This window comes from Siniperca chuatsi, linkage group LG15 (genome assembly GCF_020085105.1).
Source record: "Siniperca chuatsi isolate FFG_IHB_CAS linkage group LG15, ASM2008510v1, whole genome shotgun sequence".
Classification (NCBI taxonomy): domain Eukaryota; kingdom Metazoa; phylum Chordata; class Actinopteri; order Centrarchiformes; family Sinipercidae; genus Siniperca; species Siniperca chuatsi.
In genome coordinates, this window is record NC_058056.1 from 19,787 (window position 1) to 39,698 (window position 19,912).

Sequence of the window (19,912 nt, forward strand, 5' to 3'; positions counted from 1 at the left end):
ATATGGAAAATTCTCAATGAATTCACAGTGTTTAGCCAGTTCTTGTACTAATACGTAAAGATCGAGCTTTTTAGGCTTGCTTTCAATTGCCTGTCTAAAATGAAAAGCATGGAAGCCCATTTTCAACGACACTAACAATTGTAATCCTGGCCTGGCTAACTAAAGTAGACTCATAAAGTAGGTTATCCAGAGAGCTTAGGTTTTCCCCATCCAGCCATGGCTACAATTTCATGCAAAAGGCGGGGTTTGTAGTCAATGAGCCAATCATTGTGCAACATCAGTCCAGTAAGGTTTCAGAAATGCACCACATGTGCTGTGAGTGTTGTATCAGATCCAGTTTTAACTCGTAGTTGTATTCATTATCCTTTCGCAGAGGCAATTTCATAGTCTATGAAGTGTATCTGAGACGTGATTATTGCTGGTTGAAAACTTAACCCAATATCCCGCCTGGATGACTTGAAATACAGTCAGCTGTGGCAATTTTGTTGGTCTTTCAGGAGACTTTACACTGTGTATTAATAGAAAATCCAAGAACAAGAAGCAATGTTTATGCCATTCTTGTTCTCATAACTAGGGTTTGACAATGCTTGGCCAATTGTTGTTGTAATACGTAAAGATCAAGACTTTTCAGCATGTCTTTGAGTTGTTTGGCAAAAATGAGAATCATTTCACCCCAGTTTAAACGACACTTACAATTGTAGTTCTCGTCTGGCCAACTAAAAATCGACTCAAAAGTAGGTCATCCAGAGAGCCTAGGCTTTTCCCATCCAGCCACGGCTACAATTTCATGCAAAAGGCGGGGTTTGTAGTCAATGAGCCAGTCAGGTGCGACAACAGTCCAGTAAGGTTTCAGAAATGCGCCACCTGTGCTGTGAGTGTTGGATCAGATCCAGTTTTAACTCGTAGCTGCGATCGGCATCCTTCCTGGAGGCAATACAGGAAGGTTCTCTGAGATGTCATTATTGTTGATTGAAAAGATAACCCAGTATCTCTCCTGGAGAATAATTTGCATATATGGAAAATTCTCAATGAATTGACAGTGTTTAGCCAGTTCTTGTACTAATACGTAAAGATCGAGCTTTTTAGGCTTGCTTTCAATTGCCTGTCTAAAATGAAAAGCATGGAAGCCCATTTTCAACGACACTAACAATTGTAATCCTGGCCTGGCTAACTAAAGTAGACTCATAAAGTAGGTTATCCAGAGAGCTTAGGTTTTCCCCATCCAGCCATGGCTACAATTTCATGCAAAAAGGCGGGGTTTGTAGTCAATGAGCCAATCATTGTGCAACATCAGTCCAGTAAGGTTTCAGAAATGCACCACATGTGCTGTGAGTGTTGTATCAGATCCAGTTTTAACTCGTAGTTGTATTCATTATCCTTTCGCAGAGGCAATTTCATAGTCTATGAAGTGTATCTGAGACGTGATTATTGCTGGTTGAAAACTTAACCCAATATCCCGCCTGGATGACTTGAAATACAGTCAGCTGTGGCAATTTTTGTTGGTCTTTCAGGAGACTTTACACTGTGTATTAATAGAAAATCCAAGAACAAGAAGCAATGTTTATGCCATTCTTGTTCTCATAACTAGGGTTTGACAATGCTTGGCCAATTGTTGTTGTAATACGTAAAGATCAAGACTTTTCAGCATGTCTTTGAGTTGTTTGGCAAAAATGAGAATCATTTCACCCCAGTTTAAACGACACTTACAATTGTAGTTCTCGTCTGGCCAACTAAAAATCGACTCAAAAAGTAGGTCATCCAGAGAGCCTAGGCTTTTCCCATCCAGCCACGGCTACAATTTCATGCAAAAAGGCGGGGTTTGTAGTCAATGAGCCAGTCAGGTGCGACAACAGTCCAGTAAGGTTTCAGAAATGCGCCACCTGTGCTGTGAGTGTTGGATCAGATCCAGTTTTAACTCGTAGCTGCGATCGGCATCCTTCCTGGAGGCAATACAGGAAGGTTCTCTGAGATGTCATTATTGTTGATTGAAAAGATAACCCAGTATCTCTCCTGGAGAACAATTTGCATATATGGAAAATTCTCAATGAATTGACAGTGTTTAGCCAGTTCTTGTACTAATACGTAAAGATCGAGCTTTTTAGGCTTGCTTTCAATTGCCTGTCTAAAATGAAAGCATGGAAGCCCATTTTCAACGACACTAACAATTGTAATCCTGGCCTGGCTAACTAAAGTAGACTCATAAAGTAGGTTATCCAGAGAGCTTAGGTTTTCCCCATCCAGCCATGGCTACAATTTCATGCAAAAAGGCGGGGTTTGTAGTCAATGAGCCAATCATTGTGCAACATCAGTCCAGTAAGGTTTCAGAAATGCACCACATGTGCTGTGAGTGTTGTATCAGATCCAGTTTTAACTCGTAGTTGTATTCATTATCCGTTCGCAGAGGCAATTTCATAGTCTATGAAGTGTATCTGAGACGTGATTATTGCTGGTTGAAAACTTAACCCAATATCCCGCCTGGATGACTTGAAATACAGTCAGCTGTGGCAAATTTTGTTGGTCTTTCAGGAGACTTTACACTGTGTATTAATAGAAAATCCAAGAACAAGAAGCAATGTTTATGCCGTTCTTGTTCTCATAACTAGGGTTTGACAATGCTTGGCCAATTGTTGTTGTAATACGTAAAGATCAAGACTTTTCAGCATGTCTTTGAGTTGTTTGGCAAAAATGAGAATCATTTCACCCCAGTTTAAACGACACTTACAATTGTAGTTCTCGTCTGGCCAACTAAAAATCGACTCAAAAAGTAGGTCATCCAGAGAGCCTAGGCTTTTTCCCATCCAGCCATGGCTACAATTTCATGCAAAAAGGCGGGGTTTGTAGTCAATGAGCCAGTCAGGTGCGACAACAGTCCAGTAAGGTTTCAGAAATGCGCCACCTGTGCTGTGAGTGTTGGATCAGATCCAGTTTTAACTCGTAGCTGCGATCGGCATCCTTCCTGGAGGCAATACAGGAAGGTTCTCTGAGATGTCATTATTGTTGATTGAAAAGATAACCCAGTATCTCTCCTGGAGAACAATTTGCATATATGGAAAATTCTCAATGAATTGACAGTGTTTAGCCAGTTCTTGTACTAATACGTAAAGATCGAGCTTTTTAGGCTTGCTTTCAATTGCCTGTCTAAAATGAAAAGCATGGAAGCCCATTTTCAACGACACTAACAATTGTAATCCTGGCCTGGCTAACTAAAGTAGACTCATAAAGTAGGTTATCCAGAGAGCTTAGGTTTTCCCCATCCAGCCATGGCTACAATTTCATGCAAAAAGGCGGGGTTTGTAGTCAATGAGCCAATCATTGTGCAACATCAGTCCAGTAAGGTTTCAGAAATGCACCACATGTGCTGTGAGTGTTGTATCAGATCCAGTTTTAACTCGTAGTTGTATTCATTATCCTTTCGCAGAGGCAATTTCATAGTCTATGAAGTGTATCTGAGACGTGATTATTGCTGGTTGAAAACTTAACCCAATATGCCGCCTGGATGACTTGAAATACAGTCAGCTGTGGCAAATTTTGTTGGTCTTTCAGGAGACTTTCCACTGTGTATTAATAGAAAATCCAAGAACAAGAAGCAATGTTTATGCCATTCTTGTTCTCATAACTAGGGCTTGACAATGCTTGGCCAATTGTTGTTGTAATACGTAAAGATCAAGACTTTTCAGCATGTCTTTGAGTTGTTTGGCAAAAATGAGAATCATTTCACCCCAGTTTAAACGACACTTACAATTGTAGTTCTCGTCTGGCCAACTAAAAATCGACTCAAAAAGTAGGTCATCCAGAGAGCCTAGGCTTTTCCCATCCAGCCATGGCTACAATTTCATGCAAAAGGCGGGGTTTGTAGTCAATGAGCCAGTCAGGTGCGACAACAGTCCAGTAAGGTTTCAGAAATGCGCCACCTGTGCTGTGAGTGTTGGATCAGATCCAGTTTTAACTCGTAGCTGCGATCGGCATCCTTCCTGGAGGCAATACAGGAAGGTTCTCTGAGATGTCATTATTGTTGATTGAAAAGATAACCCAGTATCTCTCCTGGAGAACAATTTGCATATATGGAAAATTCTCAATGAATTGACAGTGTTTAGCCAGTTCTTGTACTAATACGTAAAGATCGAGCTTTTTAGGCTTGCTTTCAATTGCCTGTCTAAAATGAAAAGCATGGAAGCCCATTTTCAACGACACTAACAATTGTAATCCTGGCCTGGCTAACTAAAGTAGGTTATCCAGAGAGCTTAGGTTTTCCCCATCCAGCCATGGCTACAATTCCATGCAAAAAGGCGGGGTTTGTAGTCAATGAGCCAATCATTGTGCAACATCAGTCCAGTAAGGTTTCAGAAATGCACCACATGTGCTGTGAGTGTTGTATCAGATCCAGTTTTAACTCGTAGTTGTATTCATTATCCGTTCGCAGAGGCAATTTCATAGTCTATGAAGTGTATCTGAGACGTGATTATTGCTGGTTGAAAACTTAACCCAATATCCCGCCTGGATGACTTGAAATACAGTCAGCTGTGGCAATTTTTGTTGGTCTTTCAGGAGACTTTACACTGTGTATTAATAGAAAATCCAAGAACAAGAAGCAATGTTTATGCCGTTCTTGTTCTCACAACTAGGGTTTGACAATGCTTGGCCAATTGTTGTTGTAATACGTAAAGATCAAGACTTTTCAGCATGTCTTTGAGTTGTTTGGCAAAAATGAGAATCATTTCACCCCAGTTTAAACGACACTTACAATTGTAGTTCTCGTCTGGCCAACTAAAAATCGACTCAAAAAGTAGGTCATCCAGAGAGCCTAGGCTTTTCCCATCCAGCCATGGCTACAATTTCATGCAAAAAGGCGGGGTTTGTAGTCAATGAGCCAGTCAGGTGCGACAACAGTCCAGTAAGGTTTCAGAAATGCGCCACCTGTGCTGTGAGTGTTGGATCAGATCCAGTTTTAACTCGTAGCTGCGATCGGCATCCTTCCTGGAGGCAATACAGGAAGGTTCTCTGAGATGTCATTATTGTTGATTGAAAAGATAACCCAGTATCTCTCCTGGAGAACAATTTGCATATATGGAAAATTCTCAATGAATTGACAGTGTTTAGCCAGTTCTTGTACTAATACGTAAAGATCGAGCTTTTTAGGCTTGCTTTCAATTGCCTGTCTAAAATGAAAAGCATGGAAGCCCATTTTCAACGACACTAACAATTGTAATCCTGGCCTGGCTAACTAAAGTAGGTTATCCAGAGAGCTTAGGTTTTCCCCATCCAGCCATGGCTACAATTTCATGCAAAAAGGCGGGGTTTGTAGTCAATGAGCCAATCATTGTGCAACATCAGTCCAGTAAGGTTTCAGAAATGCACCACATGTGCTGTGAGTGTTGTATCAGATCCAGTTTTAACTCGTAGTTGTATTCATTATCCTTTCGCAGAGGCAATTTCATAGTCTATGAAGTGTATCTGAGACGTGATTATTGCTGGTTGAAAACTTAACCCAATATCCCGCCTGGATGACTTGAAATACAGTCAGCTGTGGCAATTTTTGTTGGTCTTTCAGGAGACTTTACATTGTGTATTAATAGAAAACCCAAGAACAAGAAGCAATGTTTATGCCATTCTTTTTCTCATAACTAGGGTTTGACAATGCTTGGACAATTGTTGTTGTAATACGTAAAGATCAAGACTTTTCAGCATGTCTTTGAGTTGTTTGGCAAAAATGAGAATCATTTCACCCCAGTTTAAACGACACTTACAATTGTAGTTCTCGTCTGGCTAACTAAAAATCGACTCAAAAAGTAGGTCATCCAGAGAGCCTAGGCTTTTTCCCATCCAGCCACGGCTACAATTTCATGCAAAAAGGCGGGGTTTGTAGTCAATGAGCCAGTCAGGTGCGACAACAGTCCAGTAAGGTTTCAGAAATGCGCCACCTGTGCTGTGAGTGTTGGATCAGATCCAGTTTTAACTCGTAGCTGCGATCGGCATCCTTCCTGGAGGCAATACAGGAAGGTTCTCTGAGATGTCATTATTGTTGATTGAAAAGATAACCCAGTATCTCTCCTGGAGAACAATTTGCATATATGGAAAATTCTCAATGAATTGACAGTGTTTAGCCAGTTCTTGTACTAATACGTAAAGATCGAGCTTTTTAGGCTTGCTTTCAATTGCCTGTCTAAAATGAAAAGCATGGAAGCCCATTTTCAACGACACTAACAATTGTAATCCTGGCCTGGCTAACTAAAGTAGACTCATAAAGTAGGTTATCCAGAGAGCTTAGGTTTTCCCCATCCAGCCATGGCTACAATTTCATGCAAAAGGCGGGGTTTGTAGTCAATGAGCCAATCATTGTGCAACATCAGTCCAGTAAGGTTTCAGAAATGCACCACATGTGCTGTGAGTGTTGTATCAGATCCAGTTTTAACTCGTAGTTGTATTCATTATCCTTTCGCAGAGGCAATTTCATAGTCTATGAAGTGTATCTGAGACGTGATTATTGCTGGTTGAAAACTTAACCCAATATCCCGCCTGGATGACTTGAAATACAGTCAGCTGTGGCAATTTTTGTTGGTCTTTCAGGAGACTTTACACTGTGTATTAATAGAAAATCCAAGAACAAGAAGCAATGTTTATGCCGTTCTTGTTCTCACAACTAGGGTTTGACAATGCTTGGCCAATTGTTGTTGTAATACGTAAAGATCAAGACTTTTCAGCATGTCTTTGAGTTGTTTGGCAAAAATGAGAATCATTTCACCCCAGTTTAAACGACACTTACAATTGTAGTTCTCGTCTGGCTAACTAAAAATCGACTCAAAAAGTAGGTCATCCAGAGAGCCTAGGCTTTTCCCATCCAGCCACGGCTACAATTTCATGCAAAAAGGCGGGGTTTGTAGTCAATGAGCCAGTCAGGTGCGACAACAGTCCAGTAAGGTTTCAGAAATGCGCCACCTGTGCTGTGAGTGTTGGATCAGATCCAGTTTTAACTCGTAGCTGCGATCGGCATCCTTCCTGGAGGCAATACAGGAAGGTTCTCTGAGATGTCATTATTGTTGATTGAAAAGATAACCCAGTATCTCTCCTGGAGAACAATTTGCATATATGGAAAATTCTCAATGAATTGACAGTGTTTAGCCAGTTCTTGTACTAATACGTAAAGATCGAGCTTTTTAGGCTTGCTTTCAATTGCCTGTCTAAAATGAAAAGCATGGAAGCCCATTTTCAACGACACTAACAATTGTAATCCTGGCCTGGCTAACTAAAGTAGACTCATAAAGTAGGTTATCCAGAGAGCTTAGGTTTTCCCCATCCAGCCATGGCTACAATTTCATGCAAAAAGGCGGGGTTTGTAGTCAATGAGCCAATCATTGTGCAACATCAGTCCAGTAAGGTTTCAGAAATGCACCACATGTGCTGTGAGTGTTGTATCAGATCCAGTTTTAACTCGTAGTTGTATTCATTATCCTTTCGCAGAGGCAATTTCATAGTCTATGAAGTGTATCTGAGACGTGATTATTGCTGGTTGAAAACTTAACCCAATATCCCGCCTGGATGACTTGAAATACAGTCAGCTGTGGCAATTTTTGTTGGTCTTTCAGGAGACTTTACACTGTGTATTAATAGAAAATCCAAGAACAAGAAGCAATGTTTATGCCGTTCTTGTTCTCATAACTAGGGTTTGACAATGCTTGGCCAATTGTTGTTGTAATATGTAAAGATCAAGACTTTTCAGCATGTCTTTGAGTTGTTTGGCAAAAATGAGAATCATTTCACCCCAGTTTAAACGACACTTACAATTGTAGTTCTCGTCTGGCTAACTAAAAATCGACTCAAAAAGTAGGTCATCCAGAGAGCCTAGGCTTTTCCCATCCAGCCACGGCTACAATTTCATGCAAAAAGGCGGGGTTTGTAGTCAATGAGCCAGTCAGGTGCGACAACAGTCCAGTAAGGTTTCAGAAATGCGCCACCTGTGCTGTGAGTGTTGGATCAGATCCAGTTTTAACTCGTAGCTGCGATCGGCATCCTTCCTGGAGGCAATACAGGAAGGTTCTCTGAGATGTCATTATTGTTGATTGAAAAGATAACCCAGTATCTCTCCTGGAGAACAATTTGCATGTATGGAAAATTCTCAATGAATTGACAGTGTTTAGCCAGTTCTTGTACTAATACGTAAAGATCGAGCTTTTTAGGCTTGCTTTCAATTGCCTGTCTAAAATGAAAAGCATGGAAGCCCATTTTCAACGACACTAACAATTGTAATCCTGGCCTGGCTAACTAAAGTAGACTCATAAAGTAGGTTATCCAGAGAGCTTAGGTTTTCCCCATCCAGCCATGGCTACAATTTCATGCAAAAAGGCGGGGTTTGTAGTCAATGAGCCAATCATTGTGCAACATCAGTCCAGTAAGGTTTCAGAAATGCACCACATGTGCTGTGAGTGTTGTATCAGATCCAGTTTTAACTCGTAGTTGTATTCATTATCCTTTCGCAGAGGCAATTTCATAGTCTATGAAGTGTATCTGAGACGTGATTATTGCTGGTTGAAAACTTAACCCAATATCCCGCCTGGATGACTTGAAATACAGTCAGCTGTGGCAATTTTTGTTGGTCTTTCAGGAGACTTTACACTGTGTATTAATAGAAAATCCAAGAACAAGAAGCAATGTTTATGCCGTTCTTGTTCTCACAACTAGGGTTTGACAATGCTTGGCCAATTGTTGTTGTAATACGTAAAGATCAAGACTTTTCAGCATGTCCTTGAGTTGTTTGGCAAAAATGAGAATCATTTCACCCCAGTTTAAACGACACTTACAATTGTAGTTCTCGTCTGGCTAACTAAAAATCGACTCAAAAGTAGGTCATCCAGAGAGCCTAGGCTTTTCCCATCCAGCCACGGCTACAATTTCATGCAAAAAGGCGGGTTTGTAGTCAATGAGCCAGTCAGGTGCGACAACAGTCCAGTAAGGTTTCAGAAATGCGCCACCTGTGCTGTGAGTGTTGGATCAGATCCAGTTTTAACTCGTAGTTGTATTCATTATTCTTTCGCAGAGGCAATTTCATAGTCTATGAAGTGTATCTGAGACGTGATTATTGCTGGTTGAAAACTTAACCCAATATCCCGCCTGGATGACTTGAAATACAGTCAGCTGTGGCAATTTTTGTTGGTCTTTCAGGAGACTTTACACTGTGTATTAATAGAAAATCCAAGAACAAGAAGCAATGTTTATGCCGTTCTTGTTCTCACAACTAGGGTTTGACAATGCTTGGCCAATTGTTGTTGTAATACGTAAAGATCAAGACTTTTCAGCATGTCTTTGAGTTGTTTGGCAAAAATGAGAATCATTTCACCCCAGTTTAAACGACACTTACAATTGTAGTTCTCGTCTGGCTAACTAAAAATCGACTCAAAAAGTAGGTCATCCAGAGAGCCTAGGCTTTTCCCATCCAGCCACGGCTACAATTTCAGGCAAAAAGGCGGGGTTTGTAGTCAATGAGCCAGTCAGGTGCGACAACAGTCCAGTAAGGTTTCAGAAATGCGCCACCTGTGCTGTGAGTGTTGGATCAGATCCAGTTTTAACTCGTAGCTGCGATCGGCATCCTTCCTGGAGGCAATACAGGAAGGTTCTCTGAGATGTCATTATTGTTGATTGAAAAGATAACCCAGTATCTCTCCTGGAGAACAATTTGCATGTATGGAAAATTCTCAATGAATTGACAGTGTTTAGCCAGTTCTTGTACTAATACGTAAAGATCGAGCTTTTTAGGCTTGCTTTCAATTGCCTGTCTAAAATGAAAAGCATGGAAGCCCATTTTCAACGACACTAACAATTGTAATCCTGGCCTGGCTAACTAAAGTAGACTCATAAAGTAGGTTATCCAGAGAGCTTAGGTTTTCCCCATCCAGCCATGGCTACAATTTCATGCAAAAAGGCGGGGTTTGTAGTCAATGAGCCAATCATTGTGCAACATCAGTCCAGTAAGGTTTCAGAAATGCACCACATGTGCTGTGAGTGTTGTATCAGATCCAGTTTTAACTCGTAGTTGTATTCATTATCCTTTCGCAGAGGCAATTTCATAGTCTATGAAGTGTATCCGAGACGTGATTATTGCTGGTTGAAAACTTAACCCAATATCCCGCCTGGATGACTTGAAATACAGTCAGCTGTGGCAATTTTTGTTGGTCTTTCAGGAGACTTTACACTGTGTATTAATAGAAAATCCAAGAACAAGAAGCAATGTTTATGCCGTTCTTGTTCTCATAACTAGGGTTTGACAATGCTTGGCCAATTGTTGTTGTAATACGTAAAGATCAAGACTTTTCAGCATGTCTTTGAGTTGTTTGGCAAAAATGAGAATCATTTCACCCCAGTTTAAACGACACTTACAATTGTAGTTCTCGTCTGGCTAACTAAAAATCGACTCAAAAAGTAGGTCATCCAGAGAGCCTAGGCTTTTCCCATCCAGCCACGGCTACAATTTCATGCAAAAAGGCGGGGTTTGTAGTCAATGAGCCAGTCAGGTGCGACAACAGTCCAGTAAGGTTTCAGAAATGCGCCACCTGTGCTGTGAGTGTTGGATCAGATCCAGTTTTGACTCGTAGCTGCGATCGGCATCCTTCCTGGAGGCAATACAGGAAGGTTCTCTGAGATGTCATTATTGTTGATTGAAAAGATAACCCAGTATCTCTCCTGGAGAACAATTTGCATGTATGGAAAATTCTCAATGAATTGACAGTGTTTAGCCAGTTCTTGTACTAATACGTAAAGATCGAGCTTTTTAGGCTTGCTTTCAATTGCCTGTCTAAAATGAAAAGCATGGAAGCCCATTTTCAACGACACTAACAATTGTAATCCTGGCCTGGCTAACTAAAGTAGACTCATAAAGTAGGTTATCCAGAGAGCTTAGGTTTTCCCCATCCAGCCATGGCTACAATTTCATGCAAAAAGGCGGGGTTTGTAGTCAATGAGCCAATCATTGTGCAACATCAGTCCAGTAAGGTTTCAGAAATGCACCACATGTGCTGTGAGTGTTGTATCAGATCCAGTTTTAACTCGTAGTTGTATTCATTATTCTTTTTCGCAGAGGCAATTTCATAGTCTATGAAGTGTATCTGAGACGTGATTATTGCTGGTTGAAAACTTAACCCAATATCCCGCCTGGATGACTTGAAATACAGTCAGCTGTGGCAATTTTTGTTGGTCTTTCAGGAGACTTTACACTGTGTATTAATAGAAAATCCAAGAACAAGAAGCAATGTTTATGCCGTTCTTGTTCTCACAACTAGGGTTTGACAATGCTTGGCCAATTGTTGTTGTAATACGTAAAGATCAAGACTTTTCAGCATGTCTTTGAGTTGTTTGGCAAAAATGAGAATCATTTCACCCCAGTTTAAACGACACTTACAATTGTAGTTCTCGTCTGGCTAACTAAAAATCGACTCAAAAAGTAGGTCATCCAGAGAGCCTAGGCTTTTCCCATCCAGCCACGGCTACAATTTCATGCAAAAAGGCGGGGTTTGTAGTCAATGAGCCAGTCAGGTGCGACAACAGTCCAGTAAGGTTTCAGAAATGCGCCACCTGTGCTGTGAGTGTTGGATCAGATCCAGTTTTAACTCGTAGCTGCGATCGGCATCCTTCCTGGAGGCAATACAGGAAGGTTCTCTGAGATGTCATTATTGTTGATTGAAAAGATAACCCAGTATCTCTCCTGGAGAACAATTTGCATATATGGAAAATTCTCAATGAATTGACAGTGTTTAGCCAGTTCTTGTACTAATACGTAAAGATCGAGCTTTTTAGGCTTGCTTTCAATTGCCTGTCTAAAATGAAAAGCATGGAAGCCCATTTTCAACGACACTAACAATTGTAATCCTGGCCTGGCTAACTAAAGTAGACTCATAAAGTAGGTTATCCAGAGAGCTTAGGTTTTCCCCATCCAGCCATGGCTACAATTCCATGCAAAAAGGCGGGGTTTGTAGTCAATGAGCCAATCATTGTGCAACATCAGTCCAGTAAGGTTTCAGAAATGCACCACATGTGCTGTGAGTGTTGTATCAGATCCAGTTTTAACTCGTAGTTGTATTCATTATCCTTTCGCAGAGAGGCAATTTCATAGTCTGTGAAGTGTATCTGAGACGTGATTATTGCTGGTTGAAAACTTAACCCAATATCCCGCCTGGATGACTTGAAATACAGTCAGCTGTGGCAATTTTTGTTGGTCTTTCAGGAGACTTTACACTGTGTATTAATAGAAAATCCAAGAACAAGAAGCAATGTTTATGCCGTTCTTGTTCTCACAACTAGGGTTTGACAATGCTTGGCCAATTGTTGTTGTAATACGTAAAGATCAAGACTTTTCAGCATGTCTTTGAGTTGTTTGGCAAAAATGAGAATCATTTCACCCCAGTTTAAACGACACTTACAATTGTAGTTCTCGTCTGGCTAACTAAAAATCGACTCAAAAAGTAGGTCATCCAGAGAGCCTAGGCTTTTCCCATCCAGCCACGGCTACAATTTCATGCAAAAAGGCGGGGTTTGTAGTCAATGAGCCAGTCAGGTGCGACAACAGTCCAGTAAGGTTTCAGAAATGCGCCACCTGTGCTGTGAGTGTTGGATCAGATCCAGTTTTAACTCGTAGCTGCGATCGGCATCCTTCCTGGAGGCAATACAGGAAGGTTCTCTGAGATGTCATTATTGTTGATTGAAAAGATAACCCAGTATCTCTCCTGGAGAACAATTTGCATATATGGAAAATTCTCAATGAATTGACAGTGTTTAGCCAGTTCTTGTACTAATACGTAAAGATCGAGCTTTTAGGCTTGCTTTCAATTGCCTGTCTAAAATGAAAAGCATGGAAGCCCATTTTCAACGACACTAACAATTGTAATCCTGGCCTGGCTAACTAAAGTAGGTTATCCAGAGAGCTTAGGTTTTCCCCATCCAGCCATGGCTACAATTTCATGCAAAAGGCGGGGTTTGTAGTCAATGAGCCAATCATTGTGCAACATCAGTCCAGTAAGGTTTCAGAAATGCACCACATGTGCTGTGAGTGTTGTATCAGATCCAGTTTTAACTCGTAGTTGTATTCATTATCCTTTCGCAGAGGCAATTTCATAGTCTATGAAGTGTATCTGAGACGTGATTATTGCTGGTTGAAAACTTAACCCAATATCCCGCCTGGATGACTTGAAATACAGTCAGCTGTGGCAATTTTTGTTGGTCTTTCAGGAGACTTTACACTGTGTATTAATAGAAAATCCAAGAACAAGAAGCAATGTTTATGCCGTTCTTGTTCTCATAACTAGGGTTTGACAATGCTTGGCCAATTGTTGTTGTAATACGTAAAGATCAAGACTTTTCAGCATGTCTTTGAGTTGTTTGGCAAAAATGAGAATCATTTCACCCCAGTTTAAACGACACTTACAATTGTAGTTCTCGTCTGGCTAACTAAAAATCGACTCAAAAAGTAGGTCATCCAGAGAGCCTAGGCTTTTCCCATCCAGCCACGGCTACAATTTCATGCAAAAAGGCGGGGTTTGTAGTCAATGAGCCAGTCAGGTGCGACAACAGTCCAGTAAGGTTTCAGAAATGCGCCACCTGTGCTGTGAGTGTTGGATCAGATCCAGTTTTAACTCGTAGCTGCGATCGGCATCCTTCCTGGAGGCAATACAGGAAGGTTCTCTGAGATGTCATTATTGTTGATTGAAAAGATAACCCAGTATCTCTCCTGGAGAACAATTTGCATATATGGAAAATTCTCAATGAATTGACAGTGTTTAGCCAGTTCTTGTACTAATACGTAAAGATCGAGCTTTTTAGGCTTGCTTTCAATTGCCTGTCTAAAATGAAAAGCATGGAAGCCCATTTTCAACGACACTAACAATTGTAATCCTGGCCTGGCTAACTAAAGTAGGTTATCCAGAGAGCTTAGGTTTTCCCCATCCAGCCATGGCTACAATTTCATGCAAAAAGGCGGGGTTTGTAGTCAATGAGCCAATCATTGTGCAACATCAGTCCAGTAAGGTTTCAGAAATGCACCACATGTGCTGTGAGTGTTGTATCAGATCCAGTTTTAACTCGTAGTTGTATTCATTATCCTTTCGCAGAGAGGCAATTTCATAGTCTATGAAGTGTATCTGAGACGTGATTATTGCTGGTTGAAAACTTAACCCAATATCCCGCCTGGATGACTTGAAATACAGTCAGCTGTGGCAATTTTTGTTGGTCTTTCAGGAGACTTTACACTGTGTATTAATAGAAAATCCAAGAACAAGAAGCAATGTTTATGCCGTTCTTGTTCTCATAACTAGGGTTTGACAATGCTTGGCCAATTGTTGTTGTAATACGTGAAAGATCAAGACTTTTCAGCATGTCTTTGAGTTGTTTGGCAAAAATGAGAATCATTTCACCCCAGTTTAAACGACACTTACAATTGTAGTTCTCGTCTGGCCAACTAAAAATCGACTCAAAAAGTAGGTCATCCAGAGAGCCTAGGCTTTTTCCCATCCAGCCATGGCTACAATTTCATGCAAAAGGCGGGGTTTGTAGTCAATGAGCCAGTCAGGTGCGACAACAGTCCAGTAAGGTTTCAGAAATGCGCCACCTGTGCTGTGAGTGTTGGATCAGATCCAGTTTTGACTCGTAGCTGCGATCGGCATCCTTCCTGGAGGCAATACAGGAAGGTTCTCTGAGATGTCATTATTGTTGATTGAAAAGATAACCCAGTATCTCTCCTGGAGAACAATTTGCATGTATGGAAAATTCTCAATGAATTGACAGTGTTTAGCCAGTTCTTGTACTAATACGTAAAGATCGAGCTTTTTAGGCTTGCTTTCAATTGCCTGTCTAAAATGAAAAGCATGGAAGCCCATTTTCAACGACACTAACAATTGTAATCCTGGCCTGGCTAACTAAAGTAGGTTATCCAGAGAGCTTAGGTTTTCCCCATCCAGCCATGGCTACAATTTCATGCAAAAAGGCGGGGTTTGTAGTCAATGAGCCAGTCAGGTGCGACAACAGTCCAGTAAGGTTTCAGAAATGCGCCACCTGTGCTGTGAGTGTTGGATCAGATCCAGTTTTGACTCGTAGCTGCGATCGGCATCCTTCCTGGAGGCAATACAGGAAGGTTCTCTGAGATGTCATTATTGTTGATTGAAAAGATAACCCAGTATCTCTCCTGGAGAACAATTTGCATGTATGGAAAATTCTCAATGAATTGACAGTGTTTAGCCAGTTCTTGTACTAATACGTAAAGATCGAGCTTTTAGGCTTGCTTTCAATTGCCTGTCTAAAATGAAAAGCATGGAAGCCCATTTTCAACGACACTAACAATTGTAATCCTGGCCTGGCTAACTAAAGTAGGTTATCCAGAGAGCTTAGGTTTTCCCCATCCAGCCATGGCTACAATTCCATGCAAAAGGCGGGGTTTGTAGTCAATGAGCCAATCATTGTGCAACATCAGTCCAGTAAGGTTTCAGAAATGCACCACATGTGCTGTGAGTGTTGTATCAGATCCAGTTTTAACTCGTAGTTGTATTCATTATCCTTTTGCAGAGGCAATTTCATAGTCTATGAAGTGTATCTGAGACGTGATTATTGCTGGTTGAAAACTTAACCCAATATCCCGCCTGGATGATTTGAAATACAGTCAGCTGTGGCAATTTTTGTTGGTCTTTCAGGAGACTTTACACTGTGTATTAATAGAAAATCCAAGAACAAGAAGCAATGTTTATGCCGTTCTTGTTCTCATAACTAGGGTTTGACAATGCTTGGCCAATTGTTGTTGTAATACGTAAAGATCAAGACTTTTCAGCATGTCTTTGAGTTGTTTGGCAAAAATGAGAATCATTTCACCCCAGTTTAAACGACACTTACAATTGTAGTTCTCGTCTGGCTAACTAAAAATCGACTCAAAAAGTAGGTCATCCAGAGAGCCTAGGCTTTTCCCATCCAGCCATGGCTACAATTTCAGGCAAAAAGGCGGGTTTGTAGTCAATGAGCCAGTCAGGTGCGACAACAGTCCAGTAAGGTTTCAGAAATGCGCCACCTGTGCTGTGAGTGTTGGATCAGATCCAGTTTTGACTCGTAGCTGCGATCGGCATCCTTCCTGGAGGCAATACAGGAAGGTTCTCTGAGATGTCATCATTGTTGATTGAAAAGATAACCCAGTATCTCTCCTGGAGAACAATTTGCATATATGGAAAATTCTCAATGAATTGACAGTGTTTAGCCAGTTCTTGTACTAATACGTAAAGATCGAGCTTTTAGGCTTGCTTTCAATTGCCTGTCTAAAATGAAAAGCATGGAAGCCCATTTTCAACGACACTAACAATTGTAATCCTGGCCTGGCTAACTAAAGTAGACTCATAAAGTAGGTTATCCAGAGAGCTTAGGTTTTCCCCATCCAGCCATGGCTACAATTTCATGCAAAAAGGGGGTTTGTAGTCAATGAGCCAATCATTGTGCAACATCAGTCCAGTAAGGTTTCAGAAATGCACCACATGTGCTGTGAGTGTTGTATCAGATCCAGTTTTAACTCGTAGTTGTATTCATTATCCTTTCGCAGAGGCAATTTCATAGTCTATGAAGTGTATCTGAGACGTGATTATTGCTGGTTGAAAACTTAACCCAATATCCCGCCTGGATGACTTGAAATACAGTCAGCTGTGGCAATTTTTGTTGGTCTTTCAGGAGACTTTACACTGTGTATTAATAGAAAATCCAAGAACAAGAAGCAATGTTTATGCCGTTCTTGTTCTCACAACTAGGGTTTGACAATGCTTGGCCAATTGTTGTTGTAATACGTAAAGATCAAGACTTTTCAGCATGTCTTTGAGTTGTTTGGCAAAAATGAGAATCATTTCACCCCAGTTTAAACGACACTTACAATTGTAGTTCTCGCCTGGCTAACTAAAAATCGACTCAAAAAGTAGGTCATCCAGAGAGCCTAGGCTTTTCCCATCCAGCCACGGCTACAATTTCATGCAAAAAGGCGGGTTTGTAGTCAATGAGCCAGTCAGGTGCGACAACAGTCCAGTAAGGTTTCAGAAATGCGCCACCTGTGCTGTGAGTGTTGGATCAGATCCAGTTTTAACTCGTAGCTGCGATCGGCATCCTTCCTGGAGGCAATACAGGAAGGTTCTCTGAGATGTCATTATTGTTGATTGAAAAGATAACCCAGTATCTCTCCTGGAGAACAATTTGCATGTATGGAAAATTCTCAATGAATTGACAGTGTTTAGCCAGTTCTTGTACTAATACGTAAAGATCGAGCTTTTAGGCTTGCTTTCAATTGCCTGTCTAAAATGAAAAGCATGGAAGCCCATTTTCAACGACACTAACAATTGTAATCCTGGCCTGGCTAACTAAAGTAGACTCATAAAGTAGGTTATCCAGAGAGCTTAGGTTTTCCCCATCCAGCCATGGCTACAATTCCATGCAAAAAGGCGGGGTTTGTAGTCAATGAGCCAATCATTGTGCAACATCAGTCCAGTAAGGTTTCAGAAATGCACCACATGTGCTGTGAGTGTTGTATCAGATCCAGTTTTAACTCGTAGTTGTATTCATTATCCGTTCGCAGAGGCAATTTCATAGTCTATGAAGTGTATCTGAGACGTGATTATTGCTGGTTGAAAACTTAACCCAATATCCCGCCTGGATGACTTGAAATACAGTCAGCTGTGGCAATTTTTGTTGGTCTTTCAGGAGACTTTACACTGTGTATTAATAGAAAATCCAAGAACAAGAAGCAATGTTTATGCCGTTCTTGTTCTCACAACTAGGGTTTGACAATGCTTGGCCAATTGTTGTTGTAATACGTAAAGATCAAGACTTTTCAGCATGTCTTTGAGTTGTTTGGCAAAAATGAGAATCATTTCACCCCAGTTTAAAACGACACTTACAATTGTAGTTCTTCCAGTAAGGTTTCAGAAATGCACCACATGTGCTGTGAGTGTTGTATCAGATCCAGTTTAACTCATGGTTGTATTCATTATCCGTTCGAGAGGGCAATTTCACAGTCTATGAAGTGTATCTGAGGCGTGATTATTGCTGGTTGAAAACTTAACCCAATATCCCGCCTGGATGACTTGAAATACAGTCAGCTGTGGCAATTTTGTTGGTCTTTCAGGAGACTTACACTGTGTATTAATAGAAAATCCAAGAACAAAGCAATGTTTATGCCATTCTTGTTCTCACAACTACTAGGTTTGACAATGCTTGGCCAATTGTTGTTGTAATGTCGTAAAGATCAAGACTTTTCAGCATGTCTTTGAGTTGTTTGGCAAAAAATGAGAATCATTTCACCCCAGTTTAAGCGACACTTACAATTGTAGTTCTCGTCTGGCCAACCCATTTTCAACGACACTAACAATTGTAATCCTGGCCTGGCTAACTAAAGTAGACTCATAAAGTAGGTTATCCAGAGAGCTTAGGTTTTCCCCATCCAGCCATGGCTACAATTTCATGCAAAGGCGGGGTTTGTAGTCAATGAGCCAATCATTGTGCAACATCAGTCCAGTAAGGTTTCAGAAATGCACCACATGTGCTGTGAGTGTTGTATCAGATCCAGTTTTAACTCGTAGTTGTATTCATTATCCTTTCGCAGAGGCAATTTCATAGTCTATGAAGTGTATCTGAGGCGTGATTATTGCTGGTTGAAAACTTAACCCAATATCCGCCTGGATGACTTGAAATACAGTCAGCTGTGGCAATTTTGTTGGTCTTTCAGGAGACTTTACACTGTGTATTAATAGAAAATCCAAGAACAAGAAGCAATGTTTATGCCGTTCTTGTTCTCATAACTAAGTTTGACAATGCTTGGCCAATTGTTGTTGTAATACGTAAAGATCAAGACTTTTCAGCATGTCTTTGAGTTGTTTGGCAAAAATGAGAATCATTTCACCCCAGTTTAAACGACACTTACAATTGTAGTTCTCGTCTGGCTAACTAAAAATCGACTCAAAAAGTAGGTCATCCAGAGAGCCTAGGCTTTTCCCATCCAGCCATGGCTACAATTTCATGCAAAAGGCGGGGTTTGTAGTCAATGAGCCAGTCAGGTGCGACAACAGTCCAGTAAGGTTTCAGAAATGCGCCACCTGTGCTGTGAGTGTTGGATCAGATCCAGTTTTAACTCGTAGCTGCGATCGGCATCCTTCCTGGAGGCAATACAGGAAGGTTCTCTGAGATGTCATTATTGTTGATTGAAAAGATAACCCAGTATCTCTCCTGGAGAACAATTTGCATATGGAAAATTCTCAATGAATTGACAGTGTTTAGCCAGTTCTTGTACTAATACGTAAAGATCAAGCTTTTAGGCTTGCTTTCAATTGCCTGTCTAAAATGAAAAGCATGGAAGCCCATTTTCAACGACACTAACAATTGTAATCCTGGCCTGGCTAACTATAGTAGAATCATTGTGCAACATCAGTCCAGTAAGGTTTCAGAAATGCACCACATGTGCTGTGAGTGTTGTATCAGATCCAGTTTTAACTCGTAGTTGTATTCATTATCCTTTCGCAGAGGCAATTTCATAGTCTATGAAGTGTATCTGAGGCGTGATTATTGCTGGTTGAAAACTTAACCCAATATCCCGCCTGGATGACTTGAAATACAGTCAGCTGTGGCAATTTTTGTTGGTCTTTCAGGAGACTTTACACTGTGTATTAATAGAAAATCCAAGAACAAGAAGCAATGTTTATGCCGTTCTTGTTCTCATAACTAGGGTTTGACAATGCTTGGCCAATTGTTGTTGTAATACGTAAAGATCAAGACTTTTCAGCATGTCTTTGAGTTGTTTGGCAAAAATGAGAATCATTTCACCCCAGTTTAAACGACACTTACAATTGTAGTTCTCGTCCAAACTAAAAATCGACTCAAAAGTAGGTCATCCAGAGAGCCTAGGCTTTTCCCATCCAGCCACGGCTACAATTTCATG

At 40.9% G+C, this 19,912-nt stretch overlaps 21 non-coding genes across 21 annotated transcripts; all 21 read left to right on the top strand.

The window, feature by feature from the left end:
- Positions 1–361: 361 nt before the first annotated feature.
- Positions 362–501, top strand: LOC122862510. The gene has a single exon (XR_006374745.1). It is a non-coding gene; the product is annotated as a U4 spliceosomal RNA (small nuclear RNA).
- Positions 502–1,374: 873 nt separating this feature from the next.
- LOC122862555 lies at positions 1,375–1,515 on the top strand. The gene has a single exon (XR_006374786.1). It is a non-coding gene; the product is annotated as a U4 spliceosomal RNA (small nuclear RNA).
- An 874-nt stretch (positions 1,516–2,389) lies between these two features.
- LOC122862507 lies at positions 2,390–2,530 on the top strand. The gene has a single exon (XR_006374742.1). It is a non-coding gene; the product is annotated as a U4 spliceosomal RNA (small nuclear RNA).
- An 876-nt stretch (positions 2,531–3,406) lies between these two features.
- On the top strand, positions 3,407–3,547 carry LOC122862505. The gene has a single exon (XR_006374740.1). It is a non-coding gene; the product is annotated as a U4 spliceosomal RNA (small nuclear RNA).
- Positions 3,548–4,408: 861 nt separating this feature from the next.
- On the top strand, positions 4,409–4,549 carry LOC122862493. Its single transcript, XR_006374729.1, has one exon. It is a non-coding gene; the product is annotated as a U4 spliceosomal RNA (small nuclear RNA).
- Positions 4,550–5,411: 862 nt separating this feature from the next.
- On the top strand, positions 5,412–5,552 carry LOC122862556. Its single transcript, XR_006374787.1, has one exon. It is a non-coding gene; the product is annotated as a U4 spliceosomal RNA (small nuclear RNA).
- An 875-nt stretch (positions 5,553–6,427) lies between these two features.
- Positions 6,428–6,568, top strand: LOC122862557. Its single transcript, XR_006374788.1, has one exon. It is a non-coding gene; the product is annotated as a U4 spliceosomal RNA (small nuclear RNA).
- An 875-nt stretch (positions 6,569–7,443) lies between these two features.
- Positions 7,444–7,584, top strand: LOC122862558. Its single transcript, XR_006374789.1, has one exon. It is a non-coding gene; the product is annotated as a U4 spliceosomal RNA (small nuclear RNA).
- Positions 7,585–8,459: 875 nt separating this feature from the next.
- Positions 8,460–8,600, top strand: LOC122862559. The gene has a single exon (XR_006374790.1). It is a non-coding gene; the product is annotated as a U4 spliceosomal RNA (small nuclear RNA).
- Positions 8,601–9,016: 416 nt separating this feature from the next.
- On the top strand, positions 9,017–9,157 carry LOC122862488. The gene has a single exon (XR_006374724.1). It is a non-coding gene; the product is annotated as a U4 spliceosomal RNA (small nuclear RNA).
- Positions 9,158–10,032: 875 nt separating this feature from the next.
- On the top strand, positions 10,033–10,173 carry LOC122862548. The gene has a single exon (XR_006374779.1). It is a non-coding gene; the product is annotated as a U4 spliceosomal RNA (small nuclear RNA).
- Positions 10,174–11,050: 877 nt separating this feature from the next.
- LOC122862511 lies at positions 11,051–11,191 on the top strand. Its single transcript, XR_006374746.1, has one exon. It is a non-coding gene; the product is annotated as a U4 spliceosomal RNA (small nuclear RNA).
- An 875-nt stretch (positions 11,192–12,066) lies between these two features.
- Positions 12,067–12,209, top strand: LOC122862504. The gene has a single exon (XR_006374739.1). It is a non-coding gene; the product is annotated as a U4 spliceosomal RNA (small nuclear RNA).
- Positions 12,210–13,069: 860 nt separating this feature from the next.
- LOC122862560 lies at positions 13,070–13,210 on the top strand. The gene has a single exon (XR_006374791.1). It is a non-coding gene; the product is annotated as a U4 spliceosomal RNA (small nuclear RNA).
- Positions 13,211–14,072: 862 nt separating this feature from the next.
- On the top strand, positions 14,073–14,215 carry LOC122862506. Its single transcript, XR_006374741.1, has one exon. It is a non-coding gene; the product is annotated as a U4 spliceosomal RNA (small nuclear RNA).
- Positions 14,216–15,519: 1,304 nt separating this feature from the next.
- On the top strand, positions 15,520–15,660 carry LOC122862485. The gene has a single exon (XR_006374721.1). It is a non-coding gene; the product is annotated as a U4 spliceosomal RNA (small nuclear RNA).
- Positions 15,661–16,531: 871 nt separating this feature from the next.
- On the top strand, positions 16,532–16,672 carry LOC122862561. Its single transcript, XR_006374792.1, has one exon. It is a non-coding gene; the product is annotated as a U4 spliceosomal RNA (small nuclear RNA).
- An 873-nt stretch (positions 16,673–17,545) lies between these two features.
- On the top strand, positions 17,546–17,686 carry LOC122862494. The gene has a single exon (XR_006374730.1). It is a non-coding gene; the product is annotated as a U4 spliceosomal RNA (small nuclear RNA).
- A 284-nt stretch (positions 17,687–17,970) lies between these two features.
- LOC122862516 lies at positions 17,971–18,110 on the top strand. Its single transcript, XR_006374751.1, has one exon. It is a non-coding gene; the product is annotated as a U4 spliceosomal RNA (small nuclear RNA).
- A 461-nt stretch (positions 18,111–18,571) lies between these two features.
- Positions 18,572–18,710, top strand: LOC122862513. Its single transcript, XR_006374748.1, has one exon. It is a non-coding gene; the product is annotated as a U4 spliceosomal RNA (small nuclear RNA).
- A 775-nt stretch (positions 18,711–19,485) lies between these two features.
- On the top strand, positions 19,486–19,626 carry LOC122862487. The gene has a single exon (XR_006374723.1). It is a non-coding gene; the product is annotated as a U4 spliceosomal RNA (small nuclear RNA).
- The last annotated feature ends 286 nt before the right edge of the window (positions 19,627–19,912 follow it).